Genomic DNA, 13,255 nt, shown 5'->3' with positions numbered 1-13,255 from the left:
CCCAGGCTCAAATGATCCTCCCACCTCAGCCTCCTGAGTAGCTGGGATTACAGGTGTGCACCACCATGCCTGGCTAATTTTTTTTTTTTTTTTTTTTTTTTTTTTTTTTTTTTTTTTTTTTTTGTATTTTAGTAGAGACAGGGTTTCACCATGTTGCCCAGAGTGGTTTTGAACTCCTGAGCTCAGGCAATTCACCCGCCTTGACCACCCAAAGTGCTGCGATTACAGGCATGAGTCATCGCGCCCAGCTGGAATGTTAACAATTCATACCACATAACCATAAGGTCTTTATATGGGTTAAATGAAATACTCTAAGAAAAAAAAAAGAATAAAAAACAAAGAAGAAAGAAAGAAAGAGACAGAGAGAGGGAGGGAGGGAGGGAGGGAGGAAGGAGAGAGAGAGAAAGAAAGAAGAAAGAGAGAGAGAGAAAGAAAAGAAAGAAAGAAAGAGAAAGAAAGAAAGAAAGAGAAAGAAAGAAAGAAAAGAAAGAAAGAGAAAGAAAGAAAGAAAGAGAAAGAAAGAAAGAAAGAAAGAAAGAAAGAAAGAAAGAAAGAAAGAAAGAAAGAAAGAAAGAAAAGAAAGAACACTTAGCACCTTGTCTGCCCAGTAGTAGATACTTAATAAATACTAGCTCTTACAATGGCTATAGTATGGTAGCTCTTACACACTAAATTGCTAGTTACTGCAGTTGCTCATCCTGGTGTCCCACCATATGATGATGCTGATACAACATTGCTGTATACTCTACTTTGCCTGCTGACCTCCCCTTAGCTGACTTCCCCTTTCTGTGATGCATGCAAACTGAGAGGGAAGATATGCCAGTCATTCTCTAGTGCAGAGCACTCTTGTTGGACTGATCACTTATAAGTCTCTGCCATCTTATAGATGCAGGTTCCAGATAGAGCACCCATCCTTAGTCCCATCGACTATGACCAGGATAGCAGGGTCACATGGTACAAAGCATAAGAAACTCCTCGAGGGAGGCCACAGGGGCATGGCAATCCCTTTGATGCTTCCCAGCAAGGGGCAATGTAATGAGCAGATACCTTGCTCTGGTAACCCAGGACGAAGTCTGGCTGCCCTCTAAGATGGTTTTTGAAAGTTTTGGGAATTAAAAAAATAGGTCCTTTTAATGATTTTGTTGTCTATTGGGGATCAGGAAGATGCGTAAGTACACTTCCTTAAATACAACACAATCTTGAAATCATAACACTACCTTTTAAATGCACAGAAAAAAAAAACTACACATTGATATTGACATTATACTCTTGACATTGAAATAGCATTACTCCAGCAGACGTCCTGCAAGGCTTCCAAGGGCGTGGTTTCTAGACAACTGGCCAAAAAAAAAAAAAAAAAAAAAAAAAGCCTGAAATACTCTTAGTGTAGATTCCTGGGCCATGCTCCTAGATCTACGAAATCAGAGTCTCTGTGAATGGGAGGCCTTAGGAGTCTGTATTTTAACAGGCTCCCCAGGCAATTCTGACCATCACTATTTTTAATTGTTTGTGGGCAGCAGAAGGCAGAAAAGGGTGAACAATTATGAAGGAGAATTCAGAATAGGGAAATTTGTTTTTTCTAGGTGCTAATAAACTCAACCCGAGACAGGTGTGTTCTTCCTGAAGTTGCGGTTGAGCATTGCCTGGGAGTTGGAGTGTGTAGGTCTTCTGTAGTCTTGGGGCTCTGTGTGCCCTACTGCTGTGTTGCCCTTTGGAAAAACCCTTCTACAACTGGAATGAGGATTTGGATCTGAGGAATAGGAACAGGGTCATACTGAGGACTCTGAAGAAAAACAGTTTATGACTCAATGGAGAAGATTATAGTATGCTCTAAGCCAACAGACATGAAACTATGTTATACCTACCCTTGTGTTTTAGGAAGATGTTCCAGTGGGCACAAGACAGGAGAGTTTTATGGAAACCAATTTCTAGATCTTCAACTCACGTAGGTATTTGTTCCTACAATTGGTTTGCCAGAGATTGGGTCGGCGTTTTTCCCCTTTGCCTTTCCTTCTTCTTCACAACCCATCTTCTCCCACTTTGGAAAAGAAAGACCTTTTATCGTCCCTTGGAATTGATCAGGCCACCAGTGACCTGAGAGCTGAAAGACTGGCAGTGTTATGGAAGGAAAAGCAACTGGCAGAGTGACTCTCCTGAGAAGAAATTAATGCTTTAACCAAATGCCACTATGCACTACAACAACTTTCCATCCTTATCTTGTCTCAAAGACTCCTGATAACTTGCATTTTTGCGGTTACTCTGGCCAAATCATCCAAGTTATCTGAGTGTCAGATAAAAGCAAAGAACAAGGGATTCTCAAATTTTGAAATGCATTCAGATTAGAATGCATTCATGACCCCACCACCTCCTTGCAGTAGACAGGGGCTTGTCATCCTAAGCAGGAAGAGGGGACTTCCTCTCCCACTTCCATACAGTAGCTACAGTATGGGGCTGGAAAAGTCGTTAAAAGCATTAAAGGTATTAGGGGTGTTTACTCCACATTCCTATCTATCTACTGGCCAATTAACATGATTTGCAGCTGAGAAAATAATACGCTTCTCCATCAGAGATAAATAGGGTCCCCAAACTGTTAAACAAAGGGGAGGGGGCAATGATGTTTATAAAAGTTATTGCAAACAAATGAACTTCAAAAGGAGCTGTGGTGACAGATTCTGTTTCACAGGGTCCTCTCAATTCTTCTCAGCCTCTCAAGACCCTTCCTCAGACTCAGCTGGGTGTTTTCACCACTGGCCTGCTGCTTCGAGATGTAGTGCAATGTGTGGAATTAATCTAGTCCACAGCCTAGCCCTGCTCTGTCCAATACAGTAACTATTAAACACTGGAAAGGTGGCTAGCCCCGACAGAGGTGTGTGTGCATATAAAACACACATCAGATTGCAAAGACTTAGCACAAAAAATGTGAAATATCTCAGTTTTAATTTTTATATTGGTAACATGATAAAATGGAGCTATGTTGGATATGTTGCGTTAAATAAAATATATCATTAAAATTTATTTCACCTGTTTCTTTTTACTATTTTGCACTGTGGCTACTAGAAAATTTAAAATGACATGTGCCTCCCAGTGGTGGCTCACATTATATTTCTATTGGACTGTTTATCAGTCTGTACTATGGGTTGAATCTCAGGGACAGGTTGATGGGGATGTGGAAGTCCAGGCCTGATTGGTAAGTGGAGTTGGGGCTGGCAGTGACCCCTCTTGCTGAAAAGAGGTACATTTGTGACAATTGCAGCATGTGGGGCCCAGGCTAACAGATTGTAATCCTGCCTTCCTTCTGGTTCTAATACTTAACCTCAAAGGAACCTTAATATTTAAACCAAATGGCATGTGAGATTTCAGTAAGCTGATGGATTGCTCTCCACTCAGCCATTTGAGAAATCCTACTGAGGTCTCTGCACAGCTGAGTTCCAGTTGCTGCCATATCCCAATGAAAGTCTGGCACAGCACTGATGAGCTGATGAGATTTTTTTCTCACTTGTTTGATATTAAATAGGAAAGTCTTTTGAATTAAAGTTTACAGATAGTGTGAAAATTGGAAGTGTGAGTTTTAGCTGAGCCAACTACAGCAGATCGAAAGACTGCAGTTGCCTGCTGGTGAGAGAACAGTGCTTCTGGCTGCCATTGTTAGCTCCACCACCACTTTGGGGAAGTGGGAGCTGGTTGCCAGCTTACTGCTTTCCAGAGGTGAATCACTCATACACTGAGTCCACCAGGCTTATGCTATTGTGGGTACAGCTCTGTTCTAAATATCATTACCCATGACGGCAACAACTTACTGGCCTAAGCCAAGAATGTAGAGCTTTTGGATGATGAGGCTGAGCCCATTTCGAACTTGATGCCAGATATGATGCAAGGCCTCTGCATGGGTCCCTCAAATAATAATGACAACAACAATAACAATAACAGCATATACATATGGAGCACTTACTCTGTGCTTTAAATATGTTAACTCACTTCATCTTCAGCCCTAAAAGCAGAAAGAGTTTTTTAAAATATTATTCTGTTTTGTTGTTTTGATTTGTTTTTTAAGTTGCCTAAGGTGACATAGTAAGTGGTAGAGCCAGCTGCAAACCCAGGGTTTCTGACCAAAGCCCACACTCAGAACCACACTGCCATTCTTACAGAGGATAAATATTAAAATCTCAGCAGTGATTGTCAGAAACAGCAAAATGACAAATTAGAACTTCATCAGTCATTCAGGGGGACATTGATTCACATGTGTGTGAATCAGTGGCCCAAAGGTAAATGCTCTTTATTCCGATATGGCTTTTTGGACAAAAAGAACCAGATCAGGTCTCTAGTAAGGATACTAGTGACACAGACCTACCTGAGAATGGCTTCCAGAGTTTATCTTAGTAGAATCTTCCTAAAATCGGAGGTCACATGGCATAGACAAGGCAATCTTTATTTCACTATGAAACTTTCTTCAAATAAAATCATATCCTTAGATTAAATGTAGGTATAGAAAGGGGAGCTACTCAGACCTCCATGAGCGCATCTTTTTTTTTTTTTTTTTTAGACAGAGTCTCACTTGCTCTGTCACCCAGGCTGGAGTGCAGTGGCGCGATCTCGGCTCACTGCAACCTCCTCCTCCTGGGTTCAAGTGATTCTCCTGTCTCAGCCTCCCGAGCAGCTGTGATTACAGGTGCACACTACCATGCCCGACTAATTTTTTGTATTTTTAGTAGAGATGGGGTTTCACCATGTTGGCCAGGCTGGTCTTGAACTCCTGACCTCAGGTGAACTGCCCACCTCGGCCTCCCAAAGTGCTAGGATTACAGGCATGAGCCACCCCTCCTGGCCGAGCTCATCTATTTCAGCTGTGGTACGTACTGTGGTATGGCCTTAGGGAACCACACACAGCCCACTGGCCATGCCAAATAATGCAAAACTACCAGGGAACTGGATTAGGAGATCTAGAGTTGAATTCTACTTCTGCCACTTAACCACTCACGTGGGCCTCACTTAGCATTTGTTCAGTCATTCCTCCCATTAGGTAGCTAGATTCAACCACAATTCCTTAGAAAAATAAAGTTGATCAAATTGAGCTTTCCTAAAAAGAGTCTTCTCTCAGTCCATGTGTGAAAAAGGATGTGTCTTGTCTTACTGGTTTTTGTTTTGTTTTGTTTTGTTTTGTTTTACCAGACCTCTCTCTCTTGAATTGGAGTAAACAGCCAATCCCTAAATTGAACTTTCACCTCTGACAAAGTTCCTTGCCTTACCAACTCCCTGTGGAGGGTGAAGTACACCATGGCAAAGGTTCTCCAAATGACTCTTTCCTGAAAAGAAACACAGAGCAGTTGAAAAGAGCACGGGGAAATCAGAGATTGAGCAAGGATCGAAGAGGAACTGAGAGCTAAATGCACCGTGGAGCTGCCCCCACAGTCAGTAGACTTTTTAGAAAGGCAAAGGAATTTCTTTTGCACACCCCTTCCCCAGCCATAAACTTCCTTTTCTTTTCCAAAATTCCCAAGAGGACATATCAGGAAGGGGGTGCTGGGAACTTTTGGGCTCCATGGAGAAAACTTATTTTTTTAAATTAATATAAAGTGCATATGGATGGATGAACAGAAAGAACAACATTTGAGAAGGCTTTAGAATAAAAGAGAATCCTTCACTTAGCTGAGGAGCTTATAGAAGAACAAGATCAGAGCTACTGCAGGATTATCTTTCTACTTCCATTGTCCTTGTACCGGGCTGTCATATCTGATGCCAAATTGGAACAAGTGGAGTTTACTACATGGTGTCTTTCATGTGGCACCATGATCAAGACTGTCAAATCTACAAAAACAAATATATATATAAAGCCTTAAAGCATGGGTCCTGATTTGAGGGGTTGTCTGGGAATTTAGACATAGAAAACTGAAACAATGCAGGGTGATGAGAGGAGCTACGATAACTTTTTAGGGTACATGGGCTGTCATTCAGAAAGTGCACATGCTCAGTTCTCCAGAAGGATTTCAGACTATGATAAGATAGATGGAGAGTTGTGTGGTGTGTTAGGTGCTGGCCAAGAGGGATACCTAAAGCTTCTGTCCTCTTAGAGTGCACACACTTGTTCTTCACAGATCCCTTCTTGGCTTCCCATGAACTGGTCACCCTTTTTATGGATCTCATTAACCCTTCTGGGCCTGTCATGTCTTACTTTTCAAAGAATCACTGTCGGCTATAGTACATACAGAGTCTCTTCAATAACTTATCTAACCCTTGAATCTTTAACTTTTAAGTAACTTATTAGGTTTGATGCAAATAGAGGGAGAAACTGTGTTAGCCTGTTGTCAGTACGCTGTGCTGAGGACATTCCCCAACATGTGTTAATTCTGCAGCGCACTTAACTTTTCCAGATGTGGCTGGCTGGGCTGCCAAGTTGGTGACATCGCAGATGAATGGCCACAGCCTCACTGTAGGCAGATGAACATGGGTACCTTTGATGTGATGGGGTGACTCTTTTCATCTATTAGCCAGAAGGAAAAGCTATTTTCTTCTGTAGAGTTCTCAGTTCACTCCCACCTCAAGAAGACCGTATAATCCTCAGCATACTCTAGCACTCAGGACTGGAGTCTGGGGCTCTCATCCCTACCCACTGAGTGTGTAGCTAGTAGCTCCTGCCAAGTCAGAATAAAAATAATCCAAGGAGAGCTTTAAGAGAAGCTTCAGAGAAGGCTGTTGTCTTAAAGGGGGATGCTATTTCATATATGAAAATGGTTGCATTTTACCTGTTTAATCAAATGTCATCCTAAGCACACAAAACAAGGCACCCATGTCGTTTACACAGTACATATATTTTATATTCCCTATATCCATATCGTGCATACACAAATTTCAGAGTATAACGACTCTCCTATTCCAGGGAGGAAATCAGTGATGATCAAAATCTAAGGAAGAGAAAGAGTTCTTTAGTCTTCCATCTTCCTGGCAGATAGAGATAGTAAAAGAAGTTTCAGGTTTTCTTCTTCAACAGGATGGGAACCTTCTTCAACAAGAAGGAGAACATATACATTACAGCCTTGGTTTAAAATATGCTCCATTATTTGGTATGTAGGCAAATGATTGAACCTCTAGACACTTTGGTTTCCTCATCTGGAAAACTGGAGTAATACTCACTCTGCAGGAATATGGTGAGAGCAAAGATCACACATATAGAACCACACTATAATACTTGCCACATAATGGGTCCTCCATGTTTGTAGCCATTTGTAACAGTATAATGGAAATCCTTTTTCTGCTTCTAGTTCAGTACAAGATTCATGAGACTGGTCATTAATGAGCCTATAGAAGCTTGGATGTTTAGAACTTACATTTGGAGCTGGGCGCGGTGGCTCACGCCTGTAATCCCAGCACTTTGGGAGGCCGAGGCGGGCGGATCACAAGGTCAGGAGATCGAGACCACGGTGAAACCCCGTCTCTACTAAAAATACAAAAAAAAAAATTAGCCGGGCGCGGTTGTGGGCGCCTGTAGTCCCAGCTACTCGGGAGGCTGAGGCGGGAGAATGGCATGAACCCGGGAGGCGGAGCTTGCAGTGAGCTGAGATCCGGCCACTGCACTCCAGCCTGGGCGACAGAGCGAGACTCCGTCTCAAAAAAAAAAAAAAAAAAAAAAAGAACTTACATTTGGGCCGGGCACGGTGGCTCATGCCTGTAATCCCAGCACTTTGGGAGGCCAAGGCGGGCGGATCACCTGAGGTGTGGAGTTCAAGACCAGCCTGACCAACATGGAGAAATCTCGTCTCTACTAAAAATACAAAATTAGCCAGGTGTGGTGGTACACGCCTGTAATCCCAGCTACTCAGGAGGCTGAGGCAGGAGAATCACTTGAATCCGGGAGGTGGAGTTTGTGGTGAGTCAAGACAGCGCCACTGCACCCCAGCCTGGGCAACAACAGCAAAACTCCATCTCAAAAAAAAAAAAAAAAAAGGAAGCATCAAACATTTGAAGGCTGATGCAAGGCCCACAACACAGAATTTGGTAAGGCTAGTGACTATTTGAGGAGGATTATCTTATCCCAGCCTTTTTCTCAGATTGACAGTAAATTAAAAATTATATTTGCAGGCTGGGAGCAGTGGATCACACCTGTACTCCCAGCACTTTGGGAGGCCGAGGAGGGTGGATCACCAGGTCAGGAGTTCAAGACCAGCCTGGCCAAGATGGTGAAACCCCGACTCTACTAAAAATACAAAAATTAGCCAGGCCCAGTGGCAGGCACCCGTAATCCCAGCTACTTGGGAGGCTGAGGCAGGAGAATCACTTTAACACGGAAGGCGGAGGTTGCAGTGAGCCGAATTTGCACCACTGCACTCCAGCCTGGGCGACAGAGTAGAGTGAGACTCCATCTCAAGAAAAAAAAAACAAAAAACAAAAACAAAGCACTATGTTTGTAAGCATTCAATTTGGGAAGGTTAATTGTTAAAACACACACACACACACACACACATTGTTATACCTTATTAACAATTCACTCTGGAGTTGGTTCTTTTAAACTGAAAATTAAAATTGCACTGTGATTCTTGTATTTTATTTAGATAAACTCAGGGCCCTTGCAGTTAGGATACATATGTTATCTTTGAAAGCTTGTTTGGGTATAGTGAAGTTCATAAAGACCTAAGGAATCATAGTGGAAAAACAGTTTCAGAGTAATGTTTAGCAAAATTACTTTTGTACCTGTGTTTCCCTGCAAAAGAGTAATTGGGCTCAGTCAGGCACGGTGGCTTATGCCTGTAATCCCAGCACTTTGGGAGGCTGAGGCAGGCGGATCACTTGAGGTCTGGAGGCGGATCACTTGAGGTCTGGTCTTGACCAGCCTGGCCAACATGGTGAAACCACGTCCCTACTAAAAATACAAAAGTTAGCCGGGCATGGTGGTGGGCACCTGTAATCCCAGCTACTCAGGAGGCTGAGGCAGGAGAATTGTTTGAACCTGGGATGCAGAGGTTGCAGTGAGCCAAGATCATGACACTGTACTCCAGCTTTCGGGACAAGAGCAAGACTCCATCTCAAAACCAAAACAAAACAAAAAGAGTAATTGGGCTTATCAGATAATATAAAGTCTTTGTCCAAAATGTTTTGTGTTTAATGTGGAGTATGGGAGTGTGACTCAGCTCCTTCAATGGGTAACAATAATAAACAATGATACTTCTCTCTTCTCTATTAAATCAGAATTACCAAATAGAGAGTTGAAAGGCAATAGAGAAATCTAGCGCAACATCTTCACTTTATAAATAGGAAAACAAAGACAGTGGTAGATTGTGTTCTTTCTTCATAATTATTCGTTTCTTCTCACCCTCACCATGCTTCCCTACCCCATTGCCCATAAGCTTGGCCAACAGAACATGGGTGGATATGGCATTTGCTTCAGAGCAGAAACTTTAGATGCAATTGTGTGGCTTGGTTGGGTTCTCTTATTTCAGTCCTCCACCAGGAGAAGAGCATATCCTGTGTGCTCACCTTCAGTGTGGATTTTGGTATAAAGAAAAGCTACAACCAGTCCTCATCCTTTATGTAATATGACCAAGAAATAAATGCTTTTCTAACTTTTTGAGACATTAGGGTTGCTTGTTTTATTTATTTATTTTTCAATTTTTATTTATTTATTTATTTTTCCGAGATGGAGTCTCGCTCTGTCGCCCAGGCTGCATTGCAGTGGCGCAATCTTGGCTGACTGCAAGCTCCGCCTCCCAGGTTCAGGCCATTCTCCTGCCTCAGCCTCCCGAGTAGGTGGGACTACAGGCGTCCGCCACCACGCCGGCTAATTTTTTGTATTTTTAATAGAGACAGGATTTCACCATGTTAGCCAGGACGGTCTCGATCTCCTGACCTCGTGATCCGCCTACCTGAGCCTCCCAAAGTGCTGGGATTACAGGCGTGAGTCACTGCGCCCGGCCTGGGTTGCTTGTTTTATAACTTAACTTAGTGAAAACTGACTAATATGATGGCCCAGGAAGTTGAAATGACTCACTCAAAGTCACATAGGTACTGTTAAACCACCTGAGTCAGAACACAAATATCCTGATCAGAAGTTCTCTAATAGACTTCAGCTTAGCAGGCATGTCTCCCAAACCTGGTAGTGCTTGGCACAAAATAAGTACTCAATAATTATGTTGTATGAATGAATCAATGATGAATGAAATAGGAACTAAAGTTCCTATTGAGCTGCTTCTATATGTATGTAGTTTGGTACTTTGTCACATAGCTAGGAAGTGACAGAAACAGAAACACCTACACTCTTTTGAATTCCAAAGCCTGGGTGCTTTCCACTGCTCCACAGTTTCTTTGCTGGAGATAGAAATGACATTTTGGGCCATTTATGGGCAATTGAAATATATACAACAGTGTGACAGCAAGGCCCCTCAATAGCTTCCCACACCATAAGTGACAGCCACTGGCATGCTAGGATCAGGCCATACTTCTGAGATGCCAGTTCCTTCAGTCCTCAGAGTGTGGGAGTGCAGTCTGGGGCCAGTTCCCATGGATGGAGAGCAGCCTCATTACTCTGGTATGCCATGCAATTATTATCATTTTATATATGTGATGGAAAATGACATTAAAAAATTAGGGACACTGGGCCGGGCGCAGTGACTCACACCTGTAATCCCAGCTCTTTGGGAGGCTGAGGCAGGCAGATCACCTGAGGTCAAGCATTCGAGACCAGCCTAGCCAACATTGTGAAACCCTGTCTACTAAAAATACAAAAATTAGCTGGCCGTGGTGGCACATATCTGTAGTCCCAGCTACTTGGGAAGCTGAGGCAAGAGGATCCTTTGAACCTGGGAGGTGGAGGTTGCAGTGAGCCGAGATTGCACCACTGTACTCCAGCCTGGGCAACAGAGAGAGACTCCGTCAAAAAAAAAAAAAAAAAAAAAAGGAAATTTAGGGACACCCTCAGTGAGAATTAGTAGTTCTGGGTCAATCTAGCCACTTTGTGGATACATTACTTTTAGAAAACCTTTTCAGCCAAATTTTCACTGGATCCTGGCTTTACTGTTTTGTTATACACATTTTCCATTTGTCTTGAATCCTTCACTTACTACATTTTATTGGAGTTTCTGTAAATCACCTTAAATTTCTTGTAGAAAGTCAGAAGCAATTGAGGCAAGTTTCGACGGTAATTACAGATGAGTGTATTGAGTTTATTAAGCTGGGAGCACTGACATATGAACAAAGAAACAGAATGTAGTATATATACATAGCGGAATATCATTTAGCCTTAAAAAAGGTCCATGCTACAAGATGGATGAACCTTGATAACATTATGCTAAGTGAAATAAGCCACAAAAAGAGATATGCTACATAATTCCACTTATATGAGCTATCCAGAACAGTAAAACTCCTAGAAATAGAAAGTAGAATGGTGGTTGCCAGGGGCTGGGAAGAGTGGTGAAATGGGCAGTTTTTGTTTAATAGATAGAGAATTTTTGCAAGCTGAAAATGTTTTAGAGATTGCTTGCACAACAATGTGAATATACTTAACATTACTGAACTGTATACTTAAAGATTGTTAAGAGGGTAAATTTTATATTATGTGTATTCTATCTCAATTTTTTTTAAAAAAGAACATACAGTAAAATTGAGCTATTTACTTTAAACAGAGGCTTCAGTGAAGCTGTTGCAAGATGTGCTATTGCTGTGATGTTGGAAGCATAAAACATACTACCTGACTGCTACATTGTTTCTTACAGTGAATCACAAAGTCCTGTTGATTCTCCCAGCTGGGACTTGGCAATGCGGTGGCGGACAAATTCACACTCAGGGCTGTGCCAGAAACCGGTATACACCAGCTCAGCAAATTTCAAGCCCAGGCCTTGTTTGATTTTGTGCACTTCCTGGTCCATGGTGAAGGCCTTGGTGTCTAAATGAGCATGGTAAAGGATGGTGCCTGCTGGGGCCTGTTGGATACCTCGGGACTTCATTTCAATGAAGCAGTTCTCCACGATGTCAATATGGCCCACATCCTGCTTGCCTGCGACTTCATTCAGGTACATAAAGAGCTCCAAGGAGGTCTGGTGGATGGTGCCATCCTTGACGTTGGTCACCTTCACGGGGACCCCTTTTTTGAACTCGATCTCGAGAATGTCGGGAGTATTGGGGGCTTTGGCCGGGTCCTGGGTCTTTGTGTAGAGACCTGGAGGTGCTTGGTTCTTGGGGTTCTCCGGGATTCCAGCCTGGTAGCTGATGTGCATGAGGTTCTCGTCCATGCTCCACGGGCTCTGGGGAGTGACTGGGATGGGAATCCCATGTTGCTTTGCATATTCCATCAGGTTATTGTAGCCCTTGAGCTGGTTGTAGAATTCAGGCGTCTTCCAGGGAGCAATGACCTTTATCTGTGGGACCAGCCAGTAGCAGATGAGCTCAAACCGGACCTGAGTGTTCCCCTTTCCCGTGGTGCTGTGGGACACATACTTGGCCCCCTTCCACTGGGTGATTTCCATTTGTTTGCAGGTGATGCAGGGCCTGGTGAGAGAGGTGCCCAGAAGGTAACGGTCCTCATACAGTGCGCTGGACTGGATGGCCAGCCAGATGAACTCCTCCACAAACTCCCTGCTGACATCCTCAATGAACACCTTTTTAGCCCCAAACTTGAGTGCGTTCTTCCTGGCTTCCTCGAAGTCTTCCTTCTGGCCTATTTTGGCCAGGTAGGCAATGATGTCATAGCCTTGTTCCTTCAGCCACAGGAGGATGCAAGAGGTGTCCAGGCTGCCACCAGAACCACGGAGCCTTTGCTGGACATAGCGTCTGAGATTGGAGGCATGAGTTCCTGGCGTCTGGAATCTGTCTTCACCGTACAGTGAGCTACTCGGGTTTGGGCAGCAGTGGCAGGTGACAGAGCAGGCAGAACTCACCTGTTTTTATATGCACCGCTTCTAACACTTTCTACCTTTGGCTCACTGATGAGTCAAGAAGGACTTCAGAAGGCTTTGAAAGAAGGATACTCAAGAGTAAAGAAGAAAACAAAACTATGGGTTGCCCTACCCTCTCTCTTTTCTCATTTGTCATCATTTTCAGCATACATGGTTGACTGATACAGGAAAGTAACAAAGGTGAGAAAGGATGTGATAGAGTTCCTTGTTAGTTCATGTTTCTTAGAATGTCCTTGCCTTCTTTCTGTGTTCTGACCAAGACTGAACAGAAAGCGTGGCTCCTCAGGTTTATCAGAGCGTCTGCTTACTCAGTCACAGAAGTAACACGCTTGCCTTGTACTCAATTTGTATCACACTGAGCTCCAATGCATTATGGGTCCACT

General features: G+C 43.2%; 1 pseudogene; it reads right to left on the bottom strand.

The window, feature by feature from the left end:
* Positions 1-11,687: 11,687 nt before the first annotated feature.
* Positions 11,688-12,742, bottom strand: LOC102137766 (argininosuccinate synthase pseudogene; annotated as a pseudogene).
* Between the last annotated feature and the right edge of the window lie 513 nt (positions 12,743-13,255).

This window comes from Macaca fascicularis, chromosome 6 (assembly GCF_037993035.2).
Source record: "Macaca fascicularis isolate 582-1 chromosome 6, T2T-MFA8v1.1".
NCBI classification, from domain to species: domain Eukaryota; kingdom Metazoa; phylum Chordata; class Mammalia; order Primates; family Cercopithecidae; genus Macaca; species Macaca fascicularis.
The sequence above is the reverse complement of the archived record's forward strand: the minus strand, read 5'-3'. Positions and strand labels throughout refer to the sequence as shown.